This window comes from Aotus nancymaae, unplaced genomic scaffold (assembly GCF_030222135.1).
Source record: "Aotus nancymaae isolate 86718 unplaced genomic scaffold, 86718_ANA_hifiasm-v0.15.2.pri h1tg000022l_1, whole genome shotgun sequence".
Taxonomy (NCBI): domain Eukaryota; kingdom Metazoa; phylum Chordata; class Mammalia; order Primates; family Aotidae; genus Aotus; species Aotus nancymaae.
This window is the reverse complement of record NW_026988435.1, coordinates 20,357,666-20,380,596: the sequence shown is the minus strand read 5'-3', so window position 1 is coordinate 20,380,596 and position 22,931 is coordinate 20,357,666. Positions and strand designations below refer to the sequence as shown.

The 22,931-nt window shown below is 35.9% G+C and overlaps 2 long non-coding RNA genes across 3 annotated transcripts in view; one reads left to right on the top strand and one right to left on the bottom strand.

Annotated features, from left to right (window-relative positions):
• The window catches only part of LOC135276354 (uncharacterized), a 33,969-nt gene extending 24,995 nt beyond the window's left edge, over positions 1-8,974 (top strand). The window contains exons 2-3 of the long non-coding RNA XR_010343897.1: positions 6,046-6,136; positions 8,489-8,974. This is a non-coding gene — a long non-coding RNA (uncharacterized LOC135276354). The remainder of the gene's footprint in view (positions 1-6,045; positions 6,137-8,488) is intronic.
• Positions 1-22,931, bottom strand: part of LOC105711830 (uncharacterized) — a 95,260-nt gene that overhangs the window by 36,691 nt on the left and 35,638 nt on the right. The gene's annotated exons all lie outside the window — the stretch shown is intronic.

Here is a 22,931-nt window from a genome sequence, read left to right as displayed (position 1 = left end):
TCGCTTGCATTTCTATATACTAGCAATGATCCAAAAAAATAAATTAAGAAGCTAATTCCATGTATAAGAGTATCAGAAAGAAAATATTTAGGAATATATTTAACCCAGGAGTTGAAAAATTGGTAAATAAAAAATTATAAAACTTTGATGAAAGAAACTATATCAGACACAAATAAATGAAAAGATATATCATGATCATAGCTTGAGCTAATTAATAATGTCAGAATGTTCATACCATCCAGAGTGATTTACAGATCAGTGCAATGCCTGTCAATAATTTAATGGATTTTTTTAAGAAATAGAAAGTGAATCCTAAAACATATGGAACCACATAAGAACCCAAATGGCTAAAGTGATATTCAGCATAAAGAAGAATGCTGCAGGCACCACATTTCTTGATTTCAAACTATACTATGAAGCTATAGCAATAAAAACAAGGTGGTACTGGCATAAAAATAAACACATATATAAATAGAACAAAATTGAGTGATCCAAAATAAACTCATGCATATTTTGTCAACTAAACTTTAACAAGGGAACCAAGAACCCACAATGGGATAAGAATAGCCTCTTCAATAAGTGGTGTTGGGAAAACTGGATATCCACATGCAAAATAAATAAATAAATAAATAAATAAATAAAAGAAAAAGAATAAAAAAGAACAAAAGAAGAGAAACTGGACCTGAATCTTACACCACTTATACCATTTTTTTATTGGTAAAAGTTCACTTAGCAAAAAATAACACACAAATGATTAAAGACTTACATTCAAATGTAAAACCTGAAACCATAAAATTCCTAAAAGAAAACAAGAAAAATGCTCTTTGATATTGATCTCAGCAATGATTTTTGGATATGACATCTAAAGAAATGATTTTTGAAGATGACATCTAAAGCACAGGCAACAAAAGCAAAATTAAACAAGCAAGACTAAATCAAACCAAAGTTCTGCACAGCTAACGAAACAATTAACAGAATAGAATGGTAACCTATGGAATGGAAGAAAATATTTGCAAACCAAATGTGAGGATATATGCGTTTGTATGATTTTCTCGTACATTTTAGATTTTAGACCCTTTCTTATATCTGATAAGTATGATAATTTTTAGTATACAGAATCAACATACAAAGTTTTTTTTTTAATTCTTTCTGCAATAAGAAGTTAAACTTAGCTGACTATAATGTTTTAACTTTATAATCCCTTATCACACAGCTGATAAGGGGTTAAAATCTCAAATGTACAAGAAACTCTTACCACTCAATACCAAAAAAACAAACAAAAAAAGTTAATAAATAACCTCATTTTAAGAATGGGCAAAGAATCTAAATAGATATTTTTCTAAAGAAGATATAGAAATGGCCAACTAGTATAGAAAAAGTGCTTAACATCACTAATCTTCAGGAAAATGCAAGTAAAAACTGCAATGAGATATTACCTCACACCCCTTAGGAAGGCTATTATCAGGAAGACTAGAGATAAACATTGGCAAGGATGTGGAAAAAAACAAAATATTTGTATACTTTTAATGGGACTACAAATTGGTACAGCCACTGTGGAAAATAATATGGAGGTTTCTAAAAGCATTAACAATAGTACTAGCATATAATTCATCAATTGTGAGTGTATATCAAAAGGAAACAAAATCAGTACCATGAAGATGTATTTGCACTCTCATGTTCATTGCAGCATTATTCTCAACAGTCCAGTTATAGAAACAATCTGAGTGTCCTTCAAAGAATGAATGGATAAATAAAATAGGTAAATAAATCAAATGTATATATAAACACACACACACACACACATACTCACACATAATGGTATATTATGGAGCTATAAACAAAAAATTCTGCCTTTTATTTCAGTATGAATGAACCTTGAATTAGTCTGTTTTCACACTTCTGATAAAGACATACCCAGGACTGGGCAATTTACAAAAGAAAATGGTTTATTGGACTTACAGTTGCACGTGGCTGGGAAGGCCTTACAATGACAGTGGAAGGTGAAAGGCACATCTCACATGGCACCATTCCCACTTCCCACCCCAAGCTCCCACACTCTGTGGGCAAGCAGGCACCATCCCAGGCCCAACTCCACCTCGGGGCCCCTCTCTGCCCAACTGTGCTGCTTCATAGCCAGCGAGCAACTTGGCCAGGCCCCATTGCAATGCCCCCCCCAGGGCAGTGGGTTCCAGGAACAATCCACCTCCTCCCCACACTCTCTCTGCAATGGCAGCAGGCAAGATTGGCAACATGGGGCCAGGGTCTGGAGGAACTGAGGCTCTGGGCCTGGGGGTGGGTCCCACCTGGCCACATGCGGGTGGGGGCAGCCCACTTGGCCTCTTTGGGGACACAGGGCACAAAGGACTCAGGGCACAGGGGTCCCACTGCAGCTGCTACTGCTGCCTCTGCTTGCTCCTCTTCACTGCAGCAGGCACTGTGGCAGCGGCTGCTCTGGACAGCCTGCTGCTGCCATCAATATGTTTTTCTGCGGCTTTAAAGCCAATCTAAATAATATGATTCACAAATTTAGTGACCGATGAAGAAAAAAATAAATTTATTTATATGAGTATATATAAAACAAATATTTTAAACCATCTTTTATTCAGAGATTTTCTTTGAAATTTTCTAAACTATTTTAAATCAAGTCTTTAAATTGCAAATACGTGAATAATAGTTTTGCACTTCTCAAATATGCAATCCTAAAACCAATATGTTTTTAAAAGCAAGCAAACATATTTTTATTTTTTATGTAAAGGTGTTGACTTGAATAAATTAAAATTCATTTTACCGATGATTTCCATGTTCTCTGATAAATGATGATGACTTGTCCAATAAAAAGAGACTAGTTTATTCTATAATTACAGTAGAGATAATCTTTGTGGAGCCAATCGGAAATTCAGATTAATCAAAATATTGAAAGAAGTTTATAGCATTGTGATAAAAATATACTTTATCAATGACAGGTTGGAAAAACAACTATTTTTCCTCATTTCATAAGTTGATGTAATCTCAATGTATTAATTTGTTATTAGTTATATTAAGCAAAGTCAGCTTTAATGAGTATTTGCCAATCTCCAAATTGATGCTTAGAGAACCAACAAGATTCAGTGGTTACATTTCTCTTACCATAGATACAAGGATTCTAAGTTTTTTCATTCATATCTAGTTTATTCTGCTTACCTATATGCCAAAGATGTGATCTTAAGGTTTTACTAGATATTTGACTGCTTTGTTGGAAATGACCTTCAGCCTCCACATGAGATGACCCTCCAGATACATCTTATCTGGGACATTATGTCCTATTTCAGATGATTAGCTACAAAGGTTAGATTGTCAGGGATGAATGGGGGGATTTTTATTTTTTATTCTGAAACCACAAGTAAAATCCCTGGTCAGTTTATGACAGGGTTCAATAGTCATACAGGGCTGTTGGGGAAAAATCCAACTTGTTCGATTTAGTAAAAGGCAATGCTCTATGTAACCATTCCATTTTATTGCTTATTGATTTGATGGCAATGATGTTCATGTGCATCTTTTACTTCTATGACAATTGATTTTAACAGCATGTTATGCAGCACAACATTTCATGCTAAATATGGTGGAACTGCAAATTAGGATATGTGAAATTCTAAGTTGTTATTGTGTTAATAATTTTTGTTAAAACAGCAAGGGCCCTGTTTATAAATCTGACTACAATGTGAGCATTAGGACATCTACTGTCCCATCCCCCCTTTTGGAATAAAGGCAGGATTAGCTTTGTGGGGTTAAAAGGTCAGAACAGAAGGTCATCCTTTTTGTCACTATTCAAATGGAAAGCTGATTCAGACAGAAAGATACAGCTTAATGGACCAATGAACTCAGTCATTATTTTGCCAAGAGTATTTTCAAAGTTGAAGGCTGATCTCTGAAAATGTTAGCATCTTTTTTAACATTTCCTAATTCAAAACAAGTTACATTTACTGCCTTGATGAGGACCTAGTATTATTACAAACCATGCCAGTTTAGTAGTGACTGCTGAATTGACAGCTTATACCACACATTTCCAATGATGAAAGTTACAGAAGCTAGAGTAGATGAAGAATTTTTGAAAGTTGAAACCTCATATCTTCAATTTTAGATTTATTCAGTGGATAACAAAAGTCGTACTGTAAGCCATATGTTCACTATACAGAAGATGTGTTGGAAATTGCATAGACTTAGGTACATATTTTCAAGGACTTGAATCACTGAAACCTAAAACTAAACAGTAAGATCATAAAGTTCACCCAGGAATACTTTACCAAGCATCATTAAATGCAAACAAAATACAAAAGGACTATTAAAACATAAATATCCTCTTTTACTTTAACGTTTTCCATAAAACATCCAACTTTCATCTGGGAGTAAATGACTACGAATTCTTTTTGTGGCAGTTTACCTATTCTTTAAAATTGTAGAGACATCATGATGTTGTTTAAGAGTAGACTCTGCAAATATGAGCAATTTTTATCAAATTAAAATTTACAATTGTTAATAAAGCACATTTAATCATATGCATATTGTTATCATAAAATGAAAAACCAACAAACTATACAGCATTGACATAAATGACTATTAATTTCATACAGTCAAGACTTAAATTTGTACTTCCTTCCTTTTCCCAATTAGTTCTTTCATTTCTATGACCAGGATCAAGATGGAGAGGAAACGATTTAGTCATCACTGTAGGTAGACACTCCCTCACAGACGCATGTTAAAACAAAAGTTCAGAGATCTGACCTCTCTGGCCCCAGGCTGATGGTGTCTGACTCTTTCCAGTACCTTTTCACCTCTCTAGTCCTTTCTCAGACCCCAGGAACCCACTGGGCCCTCAAACAGCTCATGCAGCTGCTCCTTCTGCACCCTGACCTTTCCTGCTTCCTCTCACCCCTGCAAAAGATTTTCTACATTCTGGAGGGCTGGTAGTAACTAAAAATCTCGACCTTTAGTATGTTTTTTTTTTACTACTTCAGGTAAAATTATCAGTTCTATTTATTGAATAGAATGTGAATCATGATATTGAAGATATAAGCATTTTTCACAACTAATGAATTGAATAAATCAGACTCATCCTCAAGAACAACATTCATAATATAATGAAGTATGTCTTCATTGGTTAAGGGAAGATCTGACAAGTACCTCCTTGGTGGCTGGTGTCTGAACTTTCTTAAGGTGAAAAAGATACTCTATAAATAAGTTAAAGATTAAAGACTAAAAATATTACTATAAAGCAAAAGAACAACTGATTGAGGTCAGAACTTCTCTCATGGAAGTAGTAAGAGAAGTGGTAAGAAGGAGGATGGCTAAACTAGAGGGGGCATTACAAGACAGCAACTCTGGAAAAATTTTGGTTCATGGCCTAGTTTAATATTAATCATGTTGGAATATAGAAAAGGCATTGCATATTCTATTCATTTCTGGGAAGAACAGCTCTGAACCATGTTAAGAAGGCCATTTAATATTATCATTTTACTTAAAATAGCCAGTTGGATCAGGCATCTTATTTTGTGCAAGCTCTAAATTATTCCACATTTTCAGTTTTAACTGCCTCACAGTATTTCACTCGGTTTTCAATTCAACAGATGGTTGTAAAATACCTACTCAGTGTCAGCCACTTCAACAACAGCTGAGGATGAATAAAACAAGTTACATTTTTTAAAGTGTGTAGAGTCTGATAGCAATTCTACTTTTTAAAAGTTAAAATTAAAAAAATGTGGTAAATGGTATAGTGCTGTATGTAGTCTGGAATAGAGAAGAAAGAAAAATGTGCCTAAATTTACTTTCTAAGGTGAAGGAAGCTAACAGAGGTGCTATAGGGAATCCTTTATTTATTCAACAAATGAACATATTAGAGACAAGTTCTCACTCTGTCACTCAGGCTGGAGTGCAGTAGCACAATCTCGGCTCACTATAGTTTTGACCTCCTGGTTTCAAGGACCCTCCCACCTCAGCCTCCTGAGTACCTGGGACTACAGGTATATGCTATCACACCTGTATAATTTTTTTTTTTTTTTTTTTTTTTTGTAGAGATGAGGTCTCACTATGTTGCTCATGCTGGCCTTGAAATCTTGGGCTCTCAATCTTCCTGCCTCAGCCTCTCTAAGTGCTGGGATTACAGGTGAGACCACCACACCTGGCCCACTCAACAAATATTTACCAAGTACCTACAAATACCAAGAAAATACCAGTAAGTACAGAAGGTACCATTGTGGGCAATGAAAACAAAAATCTCTGCCCCCACAATACATATACTCTAGTGGGTAAGACAGAAATTAATCAAGATAAGTAATTTATAATATATAAGAAGTGAGAATAAAACATAAAATAGAGATCACTGTAAACAAAAATAAAATAAAAACTTAAACATAAAACCTCAAACTATAAAACTACTAGACAAAAACAGGAGAGATGCTTCAGAACATAGGTGTAGGCAAACATTTATGGCAAAGATATCAAAAGCACAGGCAATGAAAATAACAATAGACAAATGGGAATGTATTAAACTGAAAAGCTTCTGCATAGTAAAGGAGACAATCAACAGAGTGGAGAGACGACCTGTAGAAAATATTTGCAAACTATTTGTCCAACAAGGAATGAATACCCAGATTATACAAGAAACTCAAACATCTCAACAGCAAAATAAATAAATAAGCTGATTAAAAAGTAAGCGAAGAATCGCAATAGACATTTCTCAAAAGAAGACATATATTTAGCCAACAAATATATGAAAAAAAAAAAAAAAACCCAGCATTCAACATCACTAATCATTGGGGAAAAGCAAATCAAAACCACAGTGAGATAGCAGCTCACTCAAGTTAGAGTGACTATTGTCACAAAAACAAGAAATAACAAATGCTGGGACTCTTATATATTATGGGGGGAATCTAATTTTGTACAGACATGATGGAAAACAGTGTGGAGGTTTCTCAAAAACTGAAAACAGGCCCACCATATGATCCAGCAATCCCATTACTGGGTATTTTCCAAGAAAAAGAAATCAGTATATCAAAGGAATATCTGCACTCCTATGTTTATTGCAGCACTATTCTCAATAACTAAAATATGGAATTAACTTAAATGTCCACCAGCAGATAAATGAATAAAGAAATGGTGGTATATATACACAATATTCAGTCACAAAAAATGCATTTCTATCGTTAATGCCAATGTGGGTGAGCTAAGCTAAACAAAATAAGACCGGCACAGAAAGATCAATAGCAAATGTTGTCACTCATACGTGGAAGCTAGGAAAGTTTGAGCCCAGGGAAGTGGAGAATAGAATTGCAAGTATTAGAGGCTGAAAAGAAGAGGGGAGAGGGAAGGGAAAGGAGAAGGTTGTTAATTGGTACAAAATTGCATCTAGATGGGAGTGATGAGTTCTAGTTTTCTGCAGCCCTGTAGGGTGAATATAGTTAACTATAATTTATTGTATAGTCATGAAAATCTAGAAGAGAGGATTTTAAATGTTCACAATGCAAAGAAATGGTAAATATTTGAGTAGATGGATATGCTAATTACCCTGACTTCATCATTATACATTGTATACACATATCAAAATATCACTCTGTATTCCCCCAAAACATGTACAATTATTATGTGTCAATTAAAAATAAGAAGAAAATAATGAAGCAGAGAAGAAAATGAAATGCTGAAAAGAATGACATTTTTTCTTTTTTTTTTTTTTTTTTTTTTTTTTTTTTTTGAGACGGAGTTTCGCTCTTGATACCCAGGCTGGAGCGCAATGGCGCGATCTCGGCTCACCGCAATCTCCGCCTCCTGGGTTCAGGCAATTCTCCTGCCTCAGCCTCCTGAGTAGCTGGGATTACAGGCACGCGCCACCATGCCCAGCTAATTTTTTTGTATTAGTAGAGACGGGGTTTCACCACGTTGACCAGGATGGTCTCGATCTCTTGACCTCGTGATCCACCCGCCTCGGCCTCCCAAAGTGCTGGGATTACAGGCTTGAGCCACCGCGCCCGGCCGACATTTTTTCTAAGGTGTTCACGGATGATCTCCTTGAGAAGATGAGTTATGAGTGAAGATTTGTTTGGGGAGAAATTTGGCAAGTAAATGAGAATTTAGAAGAAACATTTGAGATAGAGAACTTGCAGCATAATAGATGTTTAGGGAATAGCAAGTTGCGGGGCTGAATTGTGTGTGTGTGAGCGCATGCACTTGTATTGTTCACAAGAAAAATAAGGTAAAGGTTGGATTGGGATGAAGGTGTGAGGCATTCTGCTCACTTTGCTAAGGAATTTGAGCCTTATCAGGACAATGAGACTATATCATAAGCTTTAAACATGGTAATAATAAGCCTTATGAGTCTAGAAGGTTGGCTGGAGTAGTATCACTGTGGCATTGGGGGGTATGACTAGCATTAAATTGTGTACATCCCTAAACAAACCAAGACCTACTCAGGCAGTTGTGAGCTCTCCTTGCACTTACACTACATATTTCATTTTGTACATAGATGGCAATGGACAGAGTTACTGATGTGCAAGAGAAGAAAAACAAAGAGAAGGTGACACCACAGCCAAAAGAGGTGCTAAATTGTTGCTACAAAAAAATAAGGGAATCTTAGGAAGAGGAGAGAAGAACTGAGTGGTAAACATTTAAGAACATTTTCAGATCTAGTCCATTAGTTATTACATACATGGAAATATTGATATTTTTAATTTTAACTACCTGCTCTTTCATGTATTTTTAAAAACAATAAAATTGTTTTGTATTTTTAAAGTAGCAGTTCTCAATGCTGCATATGCAGAGTTGTCACGGTTTCCAAGACTTTTTCAGGGATCCATACATTCCAAACTGTTTTTATAATTATGCTATAAAGCCATTTGTTTTTTTACTGTGCTGACATTGAAACTGATGGTGAAAAAGCAATGGTGCTGTTACTTTGGTATGAATGGAGGTAGTGGCACCAGACTGTAACAGCAGTCACTGTAGTCTTCACCGCCACACCCTCATAGAGAAAAGAAAATTTAAAAAGCTGACTTCACATAAGAATCTCTTATATTAAGCATTAATTTCATTAAACCTTTACCTGTGAATACACTTTTTAAAAATTGTGTGTGATGAACATGTGCTTACATGGGAAATGCATGTAAAGTATGTCTGCCGATGTATGACAGTTGTCATGAGGAAGATGTCGCTTGTGTTACCAGCTGAACCAGCCAATTTTTTTTTTTTTAAGGAATATCATCTCTTTTTGAAAAAATGACTATGGTTATTGATAGTTGCATATTTAGCAAAAATGATTTAAAAAATAATCAAAATGGCCTGTTACTTCAAGGAAAACAATTGTTAGGATTTATGGCCAATGATAAAATTTGAACTTTCAAGCAGAAATTAGTATTTTGGGGAAACTTCTAAGTTCTATCCACTTCCTTGAGCTTGACATCTTCTTAATACTTAAACAGACTTCTCTTATGAAATTAGTGGTGATATTAACAAATGTGACTCTTTTGATATTGTAAAAAGATCATTTGAAAGAACTACATACATCAATAAACCAGTTATTTTTCAAATGGCCAATGTCCACAGTGTTATAAAAATAAGGCCGGAATAAAAGATCCATTCACAGCATAAGACGGACAAACAGATTTTAGCATGACTAAATATGAAAAATTCACTGCTATGGTTTCAGATGTTTTATTGCAACTAACCTTTAAAAAACTTTGAGTTATTGGCCGGGCATGGTGGCTCATGCCTGTATCCCAGCACTTTGGGAGGCTGAGGCAAGCAGATCACTCGAGTTCAGGAGTTAGAGACTAGCCTGCCCAACATGGCAAAAGCCTATCTCCACTAAAAATAAAAAAAAACTTAAAAAAAAAAAATTAGCTGGGTGGCTGGGTGTGCTGGTGTGTGCCTGTAGCCCCAGCTACTCAGGAGGCTGAGGCAGGAGAATCGCTTGAAACTTGGAAGTGGTGGTTGCAGTGAGCCAAGAGATTGTGCCACTGCACTCCAGCCTGGACAACAGAGCAAGACTGAAAAAAAAAAAAAAAAAAAAAAGAAAGAAAGAAAAGAAACTATTAGTTGTTGATTTTGAGTGTAGCATCAAAGAATAATATCCACAATCAGCTAAAAAAGCATTAAGATACTCTTCCCTTTTCTGAAGTACATATCTATGTGAGGCCATATTTTTTTCATGTAATTTAACCAAAACAACATACTGCAACAGTCTCAGGGCAAATGTAGCAGGAGAGTCTACCTACCTTCTATTGAGCTAGATATTAAAGGGATTGGAAAAAATGTACACTGCCAATTTGTTCATCATTTTTAGGAAAAATGATTATTTTTCATGAAGTTGTTACTTATGTAATAGGTCTATTGTTATATCAATGAATACAAATATTTTTAATTTTAATTTATGATATGTAAAATACTAATAGATATAGCTAGCATAAACAAAATGAAATAGCATTTGGCAGATTTAGCAAATAAAAATACAAGACAAGGAGTAAATTTACATTTTAAATAAATATGAATACTTATTAGTATACATATGTCCTATGTAATATTTGGGATATACTTGTTTTTTTTAATTCACTGTTTTATTTGAAATTTGAATTTACTTAGTCATCCTATATTTTATCTAGAAAGCCTACTTGGGAGTGCTCAATCATTTGTAATGCTATAAAGGAGTCCCAAGTTTGTGGTTTGAAAAGCAATGCTTTAATGCATTCTGTAGGTTAGCCGTTTTCCATTTTCTGTTTCTTTTTTCTTCTACTTACTCGGAATTAGTGAGATTTAACTATAACTAATTGCTATACATGCCTTATTACCTCTAGGCTTAATTGCTATTGAATCTTTTGTTTTCACAGTCAGTTCTAGACACAGCTTATTCATCTATGCATATTTTGCTCAAGTAGAAAATGAATATGTTGTAGTAGCAGAACTGATAAATTTATTTTAAGCATATTTCATGGAGAACAATGGTGGACCACATGCATGGATGCTATGAAATCATGTTGGAGATGTTCTTATGAAAATATTAAGTATGATGAAATAGCTCCTACATTCTCTTTGTATAGCAATAGAAAAATGAAGTATTTGGTTGAGATACCTAAAAATTTGTGTTTTTAGACAAATGTTCCAGAAAGAGGGCATAATGAAATGTAATGTGTCTCAGAGATATGGTATCAGTTTTTTTGTTTAATGCTTGCAAGTTCCTGGCCTGTCCTGGGTTGACTAAATGGCATAGTTGCACTGCAAATAATAGCACTTATGAGAAAACAATAGACTTTGAAATGAGATGCTAAAGTTGTATAAAACTGAACCGAAATTTATTAAACAAGTTAGTTGTCTATGTTAGCATATGGTATTTGTTCGTTTTTATGCTGCTGATAAAGACATACCTGAAACTGGGCAATTGACAAAAGAAAGAAGTTTATTGGATTTAAAGTTCTACATGGCTAGGGAGGCCTAACAATTATGGCAGAAGACAAAGGAGGAGCAAGTCACATCTTACCTGGATGGCAGCAGGCAAAAAGAGAGCTTGTGCAGAGAAACTCTCATTTTTAAAACCATCAGATCTCATGAAACCTATTCACTATCATGAGAACAACACAGGAAAGACCTGACACCATGATTCAGTCATCTCCCACTGAGTCCCTCCCACAACATGTGGGAATTATGGGAGCTACAAGATGAGATTTGGGTGGAGACACAGAGCCGAACCATATCACATGTAGAAACCATACCTGTGAAGAAATCAGTGGACCCCTATGTTTTTTTTTTTTTTGTAGGAAAAATAAAGAAATTCAGAGTGCTACAAATCCTTGAGTACTATGGCACTGACAAAACAAATCTTATTCCTAAAAATAAAAACGTGAATCTTAAACAAAGCTAAATTCTTTTAAAAGTATGATCTAAAGATTTTATATTGGGGCTGGATGTGGTGGCTCATGCTCGTAATCCCAGCACTTTGGGAGGCCAAGGCAGGCAGATTACAATGTTAAGAGATCAAGACAATCCTGGCCGACATGCTGAAACCCTGTCTCTATTAAAATTTTAAAAATTAGCTGAGTGTGTTGGCATGCGCCTGTAGTCCTAACTACTCAGGAGGTTAGACAGGAGAATCATTTGAACCCTGGAGGCAGAGGTTGCAGTGAGCTGAGATCACACCATTGCACCCCAGCCTGACGGAGCAAGACTCTGTCTCAAAAAAAAAAAAAGAAAAGAAAAAAAAGATTTTATATCTACAGAAAAAAGTATGCATACACACAGAAAAATACTGACTGCAGTTATCACAGGAGATTAGGATTATAGAGAACTTTCACTTTCTATTTCATATGCATCTATGAAATAGATTTATGTGTTTGGACTGCACTTAAAATTTGAAAAAAAAAAAAGAGCCGTCAAGATAATGCATTTAAAAAATTACCTTTCTTTTAAAAAATGAGATCTTCACAAGCTACTCTTTAACTTGTGTTAACAACATGTCTTAGATCTCTTTCCATATCAGTATCTATATCCATATCTTTTAATTGCCACATAGCAGGATATACCAATGTTTTTACCCTTTCTAAAGCACTTTTTATTGCTATTTCTAACAGTGTTGTCATAAACATGATTATGCAAATCTCTGTGCCACTGTAGGAAGTTTACAGGGCATTGGGATAAAATAAAAAATTGTTTTGAGGTGGTGGCATGAATGGAAAGGAAGCATGCATACAACTATTTTTATTTGTATATCATTTTGTTGCACTTATACACAGGACTTTATCTTCCTGAGAGCTCATGAAAGGTTTGAAAACACCAAAGAATTTGTCTTAATGGAACCTGTCTTTTTGTTATTAGGCTGTGTCCAATACCCTAAATTGCTTTATCCAACATCCATTCTAACCTACCAGTAACCTGCAGCAGCTGGAAAGTTAAAAATTACATTTCTCAGACACATTGGAGGCTAGAACATGATTTACGTTCCTTCATACTCTTGCAAGAATGTTTAGAATCTGAATCAAATAGAAGAAAAAGCCAAGTTTGAGGCATACATTTTGCTGGCGAGGATCAAGGCCGAGGTGGCAGCTATAGCAGTGACTGCCCAATGTGGTAGGTGGATTCCTGATTCAGCAGCTTCCTGGAGCAGCAGTGGCATATTTCTGGATCATGGCAGACTAGCCTGGGACTGAAGTCAGCAGTATTAGCAGCAGATTCATAATTTGTCAGCTTCCTGCATCTGTGGTGGTTGTTTACCTGCTCAAGGCAAAGGCAGAGCGTTTCTGGGGGCTACTATTTGTTCCTGGGTGTTAAGAGTATAACTGTTCTTCCAATAAATGTGTTGGTTTTCAATTCTTAGAATTTCTTGTTACCTATATGATCTAGAGCATAGGTCAGCAAACCATAGCCCATAGGCCAAAGCTAGCTTACTGCCTGTTTTTCTATAGCTTACAAAATTGTTTTTACATTTTTAACTTATTAGAAAAAATTATAAAGAAGAATAATATTTTGTGACATGTAAAAATTACGTAAGATTCGTATTTCAGTGTTCATAAATAAGTTGTATTGGAAGACATCACTTTGATACATTTGCATATTAGCTATGGCTGCTTTCTCACTAAGACAGCAGAACTGACAAGCTACAACAGAGACTGTATGCCCACAAAGCCTAAAATATTTATTATCTGACTCTTTACACAAAAGTTTGTCAACCCCTAAATACAGAGTGAACTCTCTTGATTCAACTGAATGCTGAGTACTATAGATGCCACTGTATTAAGACATGTAAGAACACAGAGGCACAAATTATAAACAACACATTAATTACATTGCAATTGAAGTTGCTGATATCTTTTCTATTTTTCATATCTAGTCCTGTCAGATAATTTTCACGTTGGAACAATAATCTATAAAGTGACAAAGGGTTTACAAGTGATGGTAGCCATTAGCACTGTTCATCAATGATTTCTGTTCCTACTCATGGGCTTATGGCAAAGTTGTACTTCTACATCCACTTGATGTTAGATATGACCATGTGACTTGCTTTGGCCAATAACATTTGAGCAGAAAGAATACGTCTTACATCAAAGGAAAAGTTTAAGAGCCAGTGTACGACTTACTATGTTCTCTTTTTCTCCTGTCATGGTTATTTATCAGCAACCTTGTGATGATGATACCCATCAACCAAGATCTCTGAGTCACTATGATGAATTGTAGCCCTTCAACCCTCCTGCATATAGCATGAGTGAGAAATTAATTAACCTTTGTTGTTTTAAGGGAACAAGATTTGGGGGAGTTTGTTACTGCAACATAACCAAACTATCCTGACTGATACTTCATTACATAAATTGTGATGATGTCTTTAAATCTTATAAGTTATATATGTAAAATACAAACATGATTTTTCTATTTCTAAAAAAAAGTACATTTTGATCAGAAGATCCCATTCCCATAGATGGTGGGGAAAAATATTAAAACTTGTCAATAATGAGTAACTTGTTCTTTGTTATTGTGAATACATCTCTTTAAATCAATAAAGAAATTAAAAGTGTTTTTGTTGGGTGAAGAAATATTTAACACATCCAAAATTTAAATCCTTACTAAAGATACTTCTTTGCTCTCAACAGATGTGTTTTTCCCTTCCTTGCAAAGCTGGCATCTAAGTGAATGGGGATCCCTAAGATTTACAGGGGAGGGGTGGGGCTGTAGGTATCTGTCCTCTTCCCCAAGTGTTTTTGCTTCAAATGGTTGACATGTGTTGTGTAGTGTTTTCCCTGTGCAGCTGACAATAATGAGACTAGATGGCCATGCTCATTAGATCTTGGGGCAAGATACTGGCACTTGCTGCTGAACAATGTGAAGGTCTCTGTGTGCCACAGTGTTCTCCTCCTGAGTCCAGGTTCTGTCATTCTCTCAGCTCTTCTTCCATTCAGTAGAACTCTAAGTTGCTTTATCTCACTCTCACCTGAAGGGCACAGAGCACGGGGAAGCTTTTTCCAAGCTCATCTTTCTTGGCTTTTTCTAACCTACTGCCTGGTTTCTTGTTGAATTTAGCCCTCAAAAGACAACTTCTCTAAGAGAGTTACCATTTTTTTTCCAGGACGTGTCTAGGATTTCCCAAAGCCTATGTGAGTATTTCTATGCCCGTAGGTCTTTGGATTTGAACCAAAAGGAGGAAGCAAGAGAGCCCACGTGTCTTACTCCTGCAGTTACCTTTCTCCAGCTCTCAACCTCCCCTTTATCTTTCCGAGTCAGGGGTCTTTCCACTCCTCTCCCAGCTGGTAGGAGTTTCTCTACGCTCATTCTTCTTCATTTCTGGGTATTCATCCTTCTCTTCTCTATTGCAATATAGCTGAAGGGCCACAGGGCATAAATGTGGCTACCAGGAAGAGAATATTACTTCAGAAGGTATTTCAAAAATATTATCCTTATTATGTTACTCTCTGTATTAGGCCATTCACACCGCTATAAAGATATTACCTGAGACTGGGTAATTTATAAATAAGAGAAGTTTAACTGACTCACAGTTCCACATGGATGGGGAGGCCTCAGGAAACTTATATTCATGGTGAAAGGCGAAAGAGAAGCAGGCACCTTTCTTTACAAGGCAGCAGGAGAGAGAAAGCATGCAGGGGAAACTGCCACTTTTTAAACCATAACATCTGATGAGAGCTCCCTCACTATCATGAGAACAGCAGAGAGGTACCCTCCCCATGATCCAATCACCTCCCACCAGGTTCTTCCCTCCATACCTGGGGATTACAATTTGAGATGAGATTTGAGTAGGGACACAGAGCCGAACCATGTGACTCTCCATAGACCCAATAATTAAGAAAACAAAAATATCATATATGTTTAAATATAAAGTGAGTTATTTTTTCAAAATTATCGCTTAGAAATAAGAAAGTGATCTGAAATAATTTTTCATGTTAAATAGTACCTTAGCATTTTAACAATAAATTTATATTTGGGAAAGACCCATTAACCCCAAACACTTATGTGATTACATTTTGTTAAATAGGCAAGTAGGCTGGGTGTGGTGGCTCACGCCTGTAATCCCAGCACTTTGGGAGACCGAGATGGGCGGATCAGGAAGTCAATAGATGGAGACCATCCTGGACAACATGGTGAAACTCTGTCGGGCATGATGGCGCACTCCTGAAGTCCCAACTAGTCTCTAGGCTGAGGCAGGAGAATCGCTTGAACCCGGGAGGTGGAAGTTGCAGTGAGTCAAGATTGCACCACTGCACTCCAGCCTGGAGAGAGAGTGAGACTCCTTCTCAATAAATAAATAAATAAATAAAAGAGGCAAGTAAATAGACTTACATATACTTGATTCCTGAAATATGCCATGAGAATCACAAGTTTTGGATATCAACATGCCTTTTATGTATCACTTCCAAAAGTAAAGTGATAATGACTAAGTTGTCCAAATAATAACTCCCAAATGAATATTTGTGGCTTGAGGTAAAATGTAAAGTGATCACCTTTCCTGCAAATTATAAAAAAGCTGTATCTCCAACAACTTATGTGGAAGGGAAGGTCGTAAGCTCTTTGGTTTAAAAGACTCAAAAACTATTCTAGTTATAGCAAAGATACTGAGGTCTAAAGGATATTTAAAAAAAACACTTTTCATTATATGAAGGCATTATAAAGTATTTATGCAAGTGATGAGATTTCCTATGGTTGCTTCCCAGAATGGAAGCAAAAAAATAGCAATATTTGGTCATTAATGCGTTATTTAAAATAATATGTAATTTTTAAATTGTGTGTAGCCAATACAGATGTTCCTTGCCCTATGATGGGGCTATATCCTGATAAACCCATTGTAAATTGAAAATATTAAGTCAAAAATGAATGTAACACAGCTAATCCACTGAACATCATAGCTTAGCCTAGCCTACATTAAATGTGCTCACAAAACTTATATCAGCCTACAGTTGGGCAAAATAATCTGACACAAAGCCTATTTTATTATAAACTGTTGAATATTTCTTGTGCACAGTGCTTTGCCAAGATGGAGAAAGTTGAAAATTCAAAATTTGAAGTATAGTTTCTATTGAATGCCTGTAACTTTCCCAACATTTTAAAGTCAGAAAGTCGTAAGTAAAATCATCATAAATTAGACTGCCTGTAATTAAATGTCATAAAAAGATCTTTAAGTCACATCTCTAAAATAATGTATATTCAAGTTAACAAACAGACCAAAACAAACACTCATTAATAAAAAAAACTCCTCTTAGAATCCTCTCTTAGGAAAATGGGGGATCATCTTACATTCAGGTCTGCTTAGTACCGAATACATTACAGAATTTTAAGTCTCTCCAACCAATATTTTTTTGCATGAATGTAGCTCCTACTATTTAGGAATGAAAGTTTTAAAATTTCTGTCCTGATGAGCATTCTGTAGTTAGCAGGTTTATACACATTTTTTGAAGTTTTCGTAATATCTTCTATTTACGAAATTTCAAGCTAACATTTCCAGCATCTCTTAGTAGCATTATCAGTAACGATAACCTAATGAAAAAAAACCCTTTCTCATTGGATATTGCTATTCCTCTTCTACCTATTTTCAAACCCCAAACTAAATCTCAGGCAATTCCGGTATGATATTCACTGGACCCCAACTGGTCTCTGTTAGATCTGCCTTTCATAAAATTACAGTGACCTCTGCTTTTCAAAATTTATCCCAAAGACTATTTTCTTATGTCATTTGACAAAAACAAAGGAGCTCTTTAGTTTGAAAATAGAAACTATTCTACAGCAGATAAAGAGAGAGGAAAAAATGCAAAAGAAGGAGAAAAGACAACAAAAAAATGAAGAACGTGAAAGGCCCTGTGGAAAGCTAAGGGAATTTGGTGCAAAACCAGCTTGCAGTGTCTAAAAATGTGATTCCAAGTTTGGAACCACTTTCATTTTCCAGAAATGGCAAATTTCTGCTTGAAGAGGTCTTACACAATTTTTTTAAATATTCTTAATTACCAATCTGAAATAAACCTAGAAGAGAGTAAGTATGTATTTCCTAAATTCAGGAACTCTTTTTAAAATTGTCCATCCCCACGGTTGTTTCTACTTCTTAAAAGAACTTTCCTCTGTTTTATTTTGGAATAGACAAAGGGGTATTATCTCTTCCTTTTCCAAGAAAGCCAAAGGCAAAATAGGTTCAGTGACTTGCTCAGGATCACACAGCTAAGCCAGAGGCAGAAGGAGGACTGGACCAGACCCAGGATCCTCCCAGCGTCACTGCACTGCCAGCTTCAATTATATAAAAAGTCTCCCAAGTTCTCATCTGGATTCAACAACGTTAGCAGGAGAGATGCCCAGTAACAACCCTCATCTAGTATTCTGTCACCAGGGCAAGGTGACAATAATTTAACCTCAGCAGTTTTTTCCCTCTTACCTTTAACCCAAGGGATGAATACATCATTCCAAGAAGCTACTGCCCCATGGCTGGTATTGTACACTACACTCTAAAGGCTGATGGTTTATTACAAGTGGTTACTATTTTGGGTCCAACAAATGGGCTCAAACCCAGTAACCACATTGCAGTTTTCCATGCAGCAGAATCCAAATCTACTTTCTTTTCCTACCTTTGCCCTCTGTGCTAGTGTGCACAGGTGCACCAATCTAGTGTGTCAAAAGCAATCTCTTTGTGTGTGCTGAGTGAATTTTGTACACTCTTAGCAGAGCAACATCTACATTTGGGCACACACCGAGACAACGTTGCCTCAGCAAATTTTCAGTCATTTTGGATTTAGGGATTAAAAAGATCTGATTATATTTTGTGGGGTTCTTTGTGATTAATAGCTAATTTCTGGAATTCGCCATGAAGGAAAGAGAAGAAAACATGGCTCTAGAGTTTTTCATGCTATCTTGGATAGGGTTTTGAATGTCTTAACTGACGTGTATCCACAGGCGTAACGAAAACAAGTTTCCGAGGTCTTATTCACATTATAAATCACTCTGCAACAGTTCACAGAGTATGTTGATACTTGCTGGCAGAGGAGGAGAATATTCAGTTACAGGAAGCATTTCCTAGTGATGTGTGAAATATGTCGTGAAAAATCATGACTAGACAAATGTGCTACCTTGGTCTCTGAGAGGTATCAACTGGGTGGATCAACTTCATTCTCCCTTGACTTCAACAAGGCTACACTCTTCAGGTTCTCCTACTTCTCTAACAACTTCTTAATTTCCTTCCATGATTCCTCTTCCCCAAAAGGAGATAGCATTTCCCAACATTCAATCTTCAGTGGTCTCTTCGCTTTGTGTCCCTCATACTTTATCCTCTCAAAGCTGTTAATCTGAATAGCCATTACCTTCGATGGCTTAATTTTAAGCCTTCTAACAAAGCATTCGGAATTTAGTCAAACTTTGCTATTTGAATCATCTCTACGTCTTAATTGTCCCTCTTAAAACAATTTTCAGATGGATATTTCTCCTTCAACTGACTGCTTTGGCATTCAACTCAAATTCCACATTACTAAAATGTATCATTTCTGGCTATCCCTGTCTCACCTCCTATCCAAACAATTTCCTCCCCAACTTTCCTAGCTCCACTAACTTGCCTCTCTGCCTTCATTCTTTCCCCAGCAAAGCAGCCAGCATACTGCTGCCAGATTCATCTGTCCAAAGAACAGTCATTAGCCTGCTGAAAACCCACAAAATGATCATCTTGTGCCCATAACTAGGTCTATTCAGCCTGAAATACAGAACCTGCCAAAACATGGTCTTATCCTGTCTTTGCAAACTCACTGGTGCTTTAGGGACTCTCTACTCCTGTCTCCTCAGAGTTTCCAATACATTTTGAACTTTCAAATCTTCTCTCTGCCTTAGTTCATCCTGTTCTCATTGCTGGGAACTCCCTTTCTTCATTCTTTCCTGATATTTAAATCTCATCTATCTTTCAGGGCCCAGACAAAGCCCATCTTCTTTGTCAGGACTTACCCTGATCATCCAGTCCAATACTTAATGACCACCCCCTTCTCTGCCTTCCTCAAGTTTTATGGTCTGCATCTCTCTCTCTGTCTTTCTTTTTCTTTCTTTCTTTTTTCTTTCTCTCTCTCTTCTTTCCCTCCCTCCCTCCCTATCTCTCTCTCTCTCTTTTCTTTTCTTTTCTTTCTTTTTTTGTTCTGTTGCCCAAGCTGGAGTGCAGTGGCATGATCTTGGTTCACTGGAACCTCCATCTCCCAGGTTAAAGCAATTCTCCTGCCTCAGCCTCCCAAGTAGCTGGGACTACAGGCATGCACCATCACACCCAGCTAATTTTTGTTATTTTTAGTAGAGACGGGGTTTCAGCATGTTGGCCAGGCTGGTCTCGAACACCTGACTTTAGGTGATCTGTCCACCTCAGCCTCCCAGAGTGCTGGATTACAAGTGTGAGCCAGCCTACTGGTACCAGGTCTGTACCACTTTCTAAGCACTGGTTATTCATAGCCTCATGTTGTTATAACTTTATCTTCATATCATCTCTCTTAATAACTCATATGCCTCCTGAGAGCTTAGAGTTCCAAACAACTTATGTACATTTACATTTATAATTTTTCCACAACAAAACATCAGCAATTTGTTGGTATTCGTTTTTATTACTATTATAACAAACAATATTCAGAAAATGTGCTATAGACATACGTACATTGAATAATGTGTACACTTGGCTGTCAATGAATTACAGTCAGATGAAACCTGAATATAAGCAGAGTTTGCAATTGTATGGAGTGGAAAGATAAAAATTTAATGTCCAGCATAATCAAAAGTGAGAATAAAAGAATAAATAAGACAGAAACTATTATTTTACTTTTTATAATGCATTTGAAATAATTAAAAAGGGAAGCAGGTAAGAAAGACTTTAAAAATGCCTTGGTGGTGCCCAGGGGAATTTTCTTGCTAAAATAATGCCAAAGATGAGAAAGAGAATGCTACATTTTCAGCAGTCAACTCAAGGAAATAATAAAAATATAATATTGTAGATGCAATTTTATATTTATAAAAGTAATAGATGTTTGCTTATGCAGCACAGTGGAAATTTACAAACTTTTAAAAAGTGCCTAGAATTTAGTGTTACCTATATTTTTCCTAAGTAATGTCTATAATGCTATGACTTCAAGTCTGTATTCTCCCTGCCAATCTTGCTGACACTTCTTCTGTATTTGTTAGCTCAAACATACGACTATAAATTCACCTTGTATTAGGTCATCAGCCTGTTTTACTGGATCCATCTCTTTTGCAAAGTAAATAAAATGTGTGCTGTTAAATTTTTTTACTATTGCCATGGAAATTTCAGCTTCAATGTTACTAATGTCTTGTGATTTTTAATTAACAGATCATTTGATTTTTATAAATATGTGCATGACCTTCCTAATATCATTTTAATTGATTTTGTTTAAATGTCTTTATTTCTAAAACTACAATCAATATGGTTCCTAGAAAAAGGAAGCAGACCAAAACTACTGGATGTAAGCCATTTTACAAGATGTCTTTCTGTTCAAAAAAATTATTTAGAAGAAAGATGACCTTTTAATTATACTATTCAATTATTTTCTATATACTGAATGTATTTCAGTTTTTTGTGGTTATAAAGCAGTCTTGCCTGGGTCATTTCAATGAGTTCTCAAACATATGCTCAAGAATACTTGCAAAACTAACTCATTCCTGTTAATGAAAACAAAAACTATCACTGTAGGTGGTTTAGATCCTAAGCACACGAAAAACAGATTATTTTTTAAACATTTTTATTATAGGTCAGAGCAATTTTTTGTAAGTACACTTGTCTTAAAAAACAACGCTCATTTAAGTAAGCATGTCTGAGTACATACTGGAAAGGATATAAATAGGCGACATCACTTCCAATGTAAAAATTCACAGTTTTCATAGTTCCTTTTGTTTGATTGATTTCATGTGTTTTTCATGTCAATGGAAACTTATATTTGTGGAGAACTCTAGAAACAATGAATTACAACTGCAGGTAAGATGAAATGCAGAGAAAATAGCCAGTATAAACATTCTACAATTTCATGGTTATCTATCCCCCACCCCAAATTTCTCTGATGAATCATTAATACTTAGGAGTGTGCAGGGAAGAAGAGGAAGAAGGACAGGAAAGAGGAGAATCTAGTCTCATGACCATTGGGATACATGGAATATTGATTTTCAGTCAACTCCTCTGGTTAATGGGAGTACACTAGTCTATTGAACACTAGCAGATGGGCCAAGCATTACAGATGGGTAATGAAAAGAAGTGAGTATGACTTAGAGGGGTGTTAGGGGTACTATGAAAATGTAAATGAGTCTAATACATTTTGTAGCCTAAAATGAATTTTGTTGAGCCTGGTGATCTTCAAAAACTATTTGTTCGTCTGAAATAAGCAAGCTTTTGATATACAAGTCTATTTAGAGTTACACGTTTTTTGAAAATATATTTAGGGGATAAAGTGCAGATTTATTCCATGCATATATTGCATAGTGGTGAAGTGTGGGCCTTTAGGGCACCCATCACCCAAAGAATGAACATTGTGACCAATAAGTAATTTTTCAAACTTCACCTCTTTCCCACCCTCCTACCTTTCGTAGTCTCCAATGTCTATTATTTTGATTAAAGACACACTTTGGAATATCCTTATTTTTCAATGCTGTATTAGGTTATGAAATTTTTTCCTATTTATAAATCATTGAATGACAAAAAGAAAGGAGCAACTAAGTCACAAAAAGGTATAGAGGACTGTTACATGAATGGCATTAAGTGAAAGATGCCAACTGAAAAGGCCATGTACTATATGATTCCAAAGATTTGACATTCTGGAAAAGGCAAAACTATAGAGACAGTGAAAAGATTACTGGTTGTTAGGGGCTCAAGGGAGGGAGGGAAGAAAGATGAACAGGTGGATCACAGAGGATTTTTAAGGTGGTTAATACATGTCATTATACATTTATTAAAATCACAAAACTGCACAACACAAAGCGTGAACCTTTAT